Genomic DNA, 7,500 nt, shown 5'->3' on the forward strand with positions numbered 1-7,500 from the left:
TGTCATAACCAGACCGGGAGATCCACTCAGAAAACAGAATATCCCACCCACCCGACAACCACCATTGCTCAGCCAAGCCACCAACACCCACACATGTCCTACACAGGGGTGCACCCAACATCACAATACTGCCTCCTCTCACAGCACACAAACAATGGCAGGAATGAAAGACACAGGTCTGCCACAAGCATGGAATGAGAGCGCCGCCTGTCATGAGCCAAAGGTGCATCCTGACGTGGCAAATCAGATGATGCCGCAGGCATCCACTTACTATAATCACAATCAACAAAACCGGCCGCCCCGCCCCCCATTAAACCTTTCCTTACAACAATGTGTACTGTAACCTAACCTATATCGTACCTTAACCTAACCTATATCGTACCTTAACCTAACCTATATCGTACCTTAACCTAACCTATATCGTACCTTAACCTAACCTATATCGTACCTTAACCTAACCTATATCGTACCGTAACCTAACCTATATCGTACCGTAACCTAACCTATATCGTACCGTACCTAACCTATATCGTACCGTAACCTAACCTATATCGTACCGTAACCTACCTACATCGTACCGTAACCTAACCTACATCGTACCGTAACCTAACCTACTTCGTACCGTAACCTAACCTATATCGTACCGTAACCTAACCTATATCGTACCGTAACCTAACCTATATCGTACCGTAACCTAACCTATATCGTACCGTAACCTAACCTATATCGTACCGTAACCTAACCTATATCGTACCGTAACCTAACCTATATCGTACCGTAACCTAACCTATATCGTACCGTAACCTAACCTATATCGTACCGTAACCTAACCTATATCGTACCGTAACCTAACTCGTACCGTAACCTAACCTACGTCGTACCGTAACCACCTATGTCGTACCTTAACCTAACCTATGTCGTACCTTAACCTAACCTATGTCGTACCTTAACCTAACCTATGTCGTACCTTAACCTAACCTATGTCGTACCTTAACCTAACCTATGTCGTACCTTAACCTAACCTATGTCGTACCTTAACCTAACCTATGTCGTACCTTAACCTAACCTATGTCGTACCTTAACCTAACCTATGTCGTACCTTAACCTAACCTATGTCGTACCTTAACCTAACCTATGTCGTACCTTAACCTAACCTATGTCGTACCTTAACCTAACCTATGTCGTACCTTAACCTAACCTATGTCGTACCTTAACCTAACCTATGTCGTACCTTAACCTAACCTATGTCGTACCTTAACCTAACCTATGTCGTACCTTAACCTAACCTATGTCGTACCTTAACCTAACCTATGTCGTACCTTAACCTAACCTATGTCGTACCTTAACCTAACCTATGTCGTACCTTAACCTAACCTATGTCGTACCTTAACCTAACCTATGTCGTACCTTAACCTAACCTATGTCGTACCTTAACCTAACCTATGTCGTACCTTAACCTAACCTATGTCGTACCTTAACCTAACCTATGTCGTACCTTAACCTAACCTATGTCGTACCTTAACCTAACCTATGTCGTACCTTAACCTAACCTATGTCGTACCTTAACCTAACCTATGTCGTACCTTAACCTAACCTGTATTGCGCCTTAACCTAACCTGTATTGCGCCTTAACGTAACCTGTATTGCGCCTTAACGTAACCTGTATTGCGCCTTAACGTAACCTGTATTGCGCCTTAACGTAACCTGTATTGCGCCTTAACGTAACCTGTATTGCGCCTTAACGTAACCTGTATTGCGCCTTAACGTAACCTGTATTGCGCCTTAACGTAACCTGTATTGCGCCTTAACGTAACCTGTATTGCGCCTTAACGTAACCTGTATTGCGCCTTAACGTAACCTGTATTGCGCCTTAACGTAACCTGTATTGCGCCTTAACGTAACCTGTATTGCGCCTTAACGTAACCTGTATTGCGCCTTAACGTAACCTGTATTGCGCCTTAACGTAACCTGTATTGCGCCTTAACGTAACCTGTATTGCGCCTTAACGTAACCTGTATTGCGCCTTAACGTAACCTGTATTGCGCCTTAACGTAACCTGTATTGCGCCTTAACGTAACCTGTATTGCGCCTTAACGTAACCTGTATTGCGCCTTAACGTAACCTGTATTGCGCCTTAACGTAACCTGTATTGCGCCTTAACGTAACCTGTATTGCGCCTTAACGTAACCTGCATTGCGCCTTAACGTAACCTGCATTGCGCCTTAACGTAACCTGTATTGCGCCTTAACGTAACCTGCATTGCGCCTTAACGTAACCTGCATTGCGCCTTAACGTAACCTGTATTGCGCCTTAACGTAACCTGTATTGCGCCTTAACGTAACCTGTATTGCGCCTTAACGTAACCTGTATTGCGCCTTAACGTAACCTGTATTGCGCCTTAACGTAACCTGTATTGCGCCTTAACGTAACCTGTATTGCGCCTTAACGTAACCTGTATTGCGCCTTAACGTAACCGATATTGCGCCTTAACGTAACCTATATTGCGCCGTAACGTAACCTATATTGCGCCGTAACGTAACCCACATTGCCCCTTAACGTAACCTATATTGCGCCGTAACGTAACCTATATTGCGCCGTAACGTAACCCACATTGCCCCTTAACGTAACCCACATTGCCCCTTAACGTAACCCACATTGCCCCTTAACGTAACCCAACACACGTTGGGCCTTAACCCAACACACGTTGGGCCTTAACCCAACACACGTTGGGCCGTAACCCAACACACGTTGGGCCTTAACCCAACACACGTTGGGCCTTAACCCAACACACGTTGGGCCTTAACCCAACACACGTTGGGCCTTAACCTGCTCTGTAATTGTCATACGACGCGTTAAATTAGTGTAGTGTTGCCTAACTGCAACCCCCGCAATATAGTTTGCTACTCGCACTGCCCGGTCCCCAGTGTATCGCTTCATGTTAAACACCTTGCAGCTATACACTGTAATGTGGATGGCAGCAGGACGTACATGCTCAATGCCCTTTGCAGTTGTTCATTGGCATTTGCAGTTGTTCATTGGCATTCGCATGGCGAAGCACTTAGCCTACGCTGTGGTACGGCCTGTGTCAACTGTCCGCTGATGTTGTACGTCCAAATCACACACTGTACTGCACATTGGTCCTCATGTACTGAATGATACATCGTGGTACATGTGACCGTACAACGACTGCGCCAACAACGGCGAACCATGCGGTCCAAATGTTGTGCACTCAGCTACGTGTCGTCTCCCTATAAGAGCTGGATTGCAGTGTGGTATGCCCTGGATGGCGATCAGCATGAGCCGTCTGTTGATGTAGTGGCGCGTGTTGTCAGACGTAGTCGTCTCTTCTCACACACCGTGATAGCACGGTGCACTGCGTTCCACATCTGCGACATGCGACAGAGGCCGGTTGACAGTCGTTCGCGCAATGGACATCGCATACGTACGGGGGCCACCTTCCACGTGTTCGCTAAGCGTGGACATGTTGTTGCGTGTATGTGGGCAGACAGTGTGTCGTGACACCTGACACAGGCATGCAACAATCGTTGAATTTGCAAATGGCGATGGACGCCTACGTTTGCTGGTGACGTTACGCAAATGAACAACTGGTAAACCGTTGTGGTGCGGTTGTTCTCGCTAGGGTGAATCAGTGATGGCGACGATCGGTTGAGCTACCAACCGGTTGTTGCAGCGATACCCACCATGCCCACGAACGTGAATGGCATGTGGGTGTGAAGCGATACGCGGCGGTGGCTGGGTGGGACCGTCCCCGGCCGGTGAGGGGGGGGCCTCCCGGCGTGTTGGCCGTGCGGTGCGTGGGCGCACGCGCTACAGCCGGCTGGTGGGGGCGGCCAGTGGCAGGCGCGCCGGCCGACGGAGGCGGCAGGCGGCGCAGCTGCGCGCCGGCGCACCCTGCACGCGGCGCCGTGCGGCCAAAGTAGGTCCTCGCGGGCCCGGTGCGAAGCGCGGTGGACATCTGCAGTGTGCTGGTCCGATTGAGGACTGTGTGCGCTGAGGATGCGCCGCCGCCCGGCGCTCGGCGCCGCGACGCCGTCTGCTGCTCGGTCGCCTCTGCGGTTCTCGCAGGTGGTTTGTATCGCAGCTGTGCGGACGTGTTGGCGCGTGCGCTGTGCTGGGAGAGTTCGCTTCGGCACCCAAGTGGGGCTTTTGTCCTTCTGTGGCGCTGGCGTTGGAGCTGCCGGTCACCGTAGGTGGCGCGTGTTGTCTCCCGCCGGCAATGCCACGACAGCACGCTCCCGGGCCTCTGTCGGCAGCGGCAAGCTCAGTTGGGAGCACGGGTGGTCGCACCTAAAGCGTCTACTCGCCAAACTCCGGGCGATTGCGCCTCTCTCGAACCCGACCAAGTACTTAGGACGGCGCTGCGCGCCGCCGGGACCTGAGAGGGTTTCGAGGTGTATGGTGCAGGGGAGCTCAGCCTCCTCCTGTTTGCAGAATAATTGAGCGGACGCTTGCGTGTTCGCGCGGGCCCCCGGGACACACTCCCGGGCGGCCGGCTGCTCAGCTCTAGTTGACGCAGCTCCCTGGTTGATCCTGCCAGTAGTCATATGCTTGTCTCAAAGATTAAGCCATGCATGTCTCAGTACAAGCCGCATTAAGGTGAAACCGCGAATGGCTCATTAAATCAGTTATGGTTCCTTAGATACCCGGCGACGCATCTTTCAAATGTCTGCCTTATCAACTGTCGATGGTAGGTTCTGCGCCTACCATGGTTGTAACGGGTAACGGGGAATCAGGGTTCGATTCCGGAGAGGGAGCCTGAGAAACGGCTACCACATCCAAGGAAGGCAGCAGGCGCGCAAATTACCCACTCCCGGCACGGGGAGGTAGTGACGAAAAATAACGATACGGGACTCATCCGAGGCCCCGTAATCGGAATGAGTACACTTTAAATCCTTTAACGAGTATCTATTGGAGGGCAAGTCTGGTGCCAGCAGCCGCGGTAATTCCAGCTCCAATAGCGTATATTAAAGTTGTTGCGGTTAAAAAGCTCGTAGTTGGATTTGTGTCCCACGCTGTTGGTTCACCGCCCGTCGTGTTTAACTGGCATGTATCGTGGGACGTCCTGCCGGTGGGGCGAGCTGAAGGCGTGCGACGCGCCTCGTGCGTGCTCGTGCGTCCCGAGGCGGACCCCGTTGCAATCCTACCAGGGTGCTCTTGAGTGAGTGTCTCGGTGGGCCGGCACGTTTACTTTGAACAAATTAGAGTGCTTAAAGCAGGCAAGCCCGCCTGAATACTGTGTGCATGGAATAATGGAATAGGACCTCGGTTCTATTTTGTTGGTTTTCGGAACCCGAGGTAATGATTAATAGGGACAGGCGGGGGCATTCGTATTGCGACGTTAGAGGTGAAATTCTTGGATCGTCGCAAGACGACAGAAGCGAAAGCATTTGCCAAGTATGTTTTCATTAATCAAGAACGAAAGTTAGAGGTTCGAAGGCGATCAGATACCGCCCTAGTTCTAACCATAAACGATGCCAGCCAGCGATCCGCCGCAGTTCCTCCGATGACTCGGCGGGCAGCCTCCGGGAAACAAAGCTTTTGGGTTCCGGGGGAAGTATGGTTGCAAAGCTGAAACTTAAAGGAATTGACGGAAGGGCACCACCAGGAGTGGAGCCTGCGGCTTAATTTGACTCAACACGGGAAACCTCACCAGGCCCGGACACCGGAAGGATTGACAGATTGATAGCTCTTTCTTGATTCGGTGGGTGGTGGTTGCATGGCCGTTCTTAGTTGGTGGAGCGATTTGTCTGGTTAATTCCGATAACGAACGAGACTCTAGCCTGCTAACTAGTCCGCGTGACATCCTTCGTGCTGTCAGCGATTACTTTTCTTCTTAGAGGGACAGGCGGCTTCTAGCCGCACGAGATTGAGCAATAACAGGTCTGTGATGCCCTTAGATGTTCTGGGCCGCACGCGCGCTACACTGAAGGAATCAGCGTGTCTTCCTAGGCCGAAAGGTCGGGGTAACCCGCTGAACCTCCTTCGTGCTAGGGATTGGGGCTTGCAATTGTTCCCCATGAACGAGGAATTCCCAGTAAGCGCGAGTCATAAGCTCGCGTTGATTACGTCCCTGCCCTTTGTACACACCGCCCGTCGCTACTACCGATTGAATGATTTAGTGAGGTCTTCGGACTGGTACGCGGCATTGACTCTGTCGTTGCCGATGCTACCGGAAAGATGACCAAACTTGATCATTTAGAGGAAGTAAAAGTCGTAACAAGGTTTCCGTAGGTGAACCTGCGGAAGGATCATTACCGACTAGACTGCATGTCTTTCGGTGTGCGTGTCGTGTCGCGCAACACGCTACCCTGTACGGCTCGCAGTAGCCGTGCGCCGCGTGCGGAACCACGCGTGCTTCTCAAAACTAACGCCAATGTTGTGTGGTACGAGCGCTGAAGCGCTGGAGCGGCTGGCCTGCGGCACCTGGCGCCTGGCGCCGGTTTTGAATGACTTTCGCCCGACTGCCTGTCCGCTCCGGTGTGGAGCCGTACGACGCCCATCGGCCGTGAGGCCGTTGGACACAGAACGCTTGAACAGGGGCCGCCACACGCCTACGTCCCGCCTATGCAACTGTCTTGAAAGAGACAGTGGAAACTAAGAAAAGATCACCCAGGACGGTGGATCACTCGGCTCGTGGGTCGATGAAGAACGCAGCAAATTGCGCGTCGACATGTGAACTGCAGGACACATGAACATCGACGTTTCGAACGCACATTGCGGTCCATGGATTCCGTTCCCGGGCCACGTCTGGCTGAGGGTCGGCTACGTATACTGAAGCGCGCGGCGTTTGCCCCGCTTCGCAGACCTGGGAGCGTCGCGGCCGCCTGTGGGGCCGGCCGCGCCTCCTGAAATGTGCGATGCGCGCCCGTCGCCTGGCGGTTCGCATACCGGTACTTACTCGGTAGCGTGCACAGCCGGCTGGCGGTGTGGCGTGCGACACCTCGTACAACGACCTCAGAGCAGGCGAGACTACCCGCTGAATTTAAGCATATTACTAAGCGGAGGAAAAGAAACTAACAAGGATTCCCCCAGTAGCGGCGAGCGAACAGGGAAGAGTCCAGCACCGAACCCCGCAGGCTGCCGCCTGTCGTGGCATGTGGTGTTTGGGAGGGTCCACTACCCCGACGCCTCGCGCCGAGCCCAAGTCCAACTTGAATGAGGCCACGGCCCGTAGAGGGTGCAGGCCCGTAGCGGCCGGTGCGAGCGTCGGCGGGACCTCTCCTTCGAGTCGGGTTGCTTGAGAGTGCAGCTCCAAGTGGGTGGTAAACTCCATCTGAGACTAAATATGACCACGAGACCGATAGCGAACAAGTACCGTGAGGGAAAGTTGAAAGAACTTTGAAGAGAGAGTTCAAAAGTACGTGAAACCGTTCTGGGGGTAAACGTGAGAAGTCCGAAAGGTCGAACGGGTGAGATTCACGCCCATCCGGCCACTGGCCTCCGCCCTCGGCAGATGGGGCCGGCCGCCCGCGCGGAGCA

The 7,500-nt window shown here is 52.8% G+C and overlaps 2 non-coding genes and 1 pseudogene across 2 annotated transcripts in view; all 3 read left to right on the forward strand.

Moving 5' to 3' along the window:
- Positions 1 to 4,538: 4,538 nt before the first annotated feature.
- On the forward strand, positions 4,539 to 6,275 carry LOC124575220 (annotated as a pseudogene).
- Positions 6,276 to 6,627: 352 nt separating this feature from the next.
- Positions 6,628 to 6,782, forward strand: LOC124575198. The gene has a single exon (XR_006972326.1). It is a non-coding gene; the product is annotated as a 5.8S ribosomal RNA (ribosomal RNA).
- A 188-nt stretch (positions 6,783 to 6,970) lies between these two features.
- Positions 6,971 to 7,500, forward strand: part of LOC124575231 — a 4,218-nt gene continuing 3,688 nt past the window's right edge. The window contains exon 1 of the ribosomal RNA XR_006972355.1: positions 6,971 to 7,500. This exon is cut by the window's right edge and continues 3,688 nt beyond it. This is a non-coding gene — a ribosomal RNA (large subunit ribosomal RNA).

Source organism: Schistocerca americana, unplaced genomic scaffold, assembly GCF_021461395.2.
Source record: "Schistocerca americana isolate TAMUIC-IGC-003095 unplaced genomic scaffold, iqSchAmer2.1 HiC_scaffold_228, whole genome shotgun sequence".
NCBI lineage: Eukaryota > Metazoa > Arthropoda > Insecta > Orthoptera > Acrididae > Schistocerca > Schistocerca americana.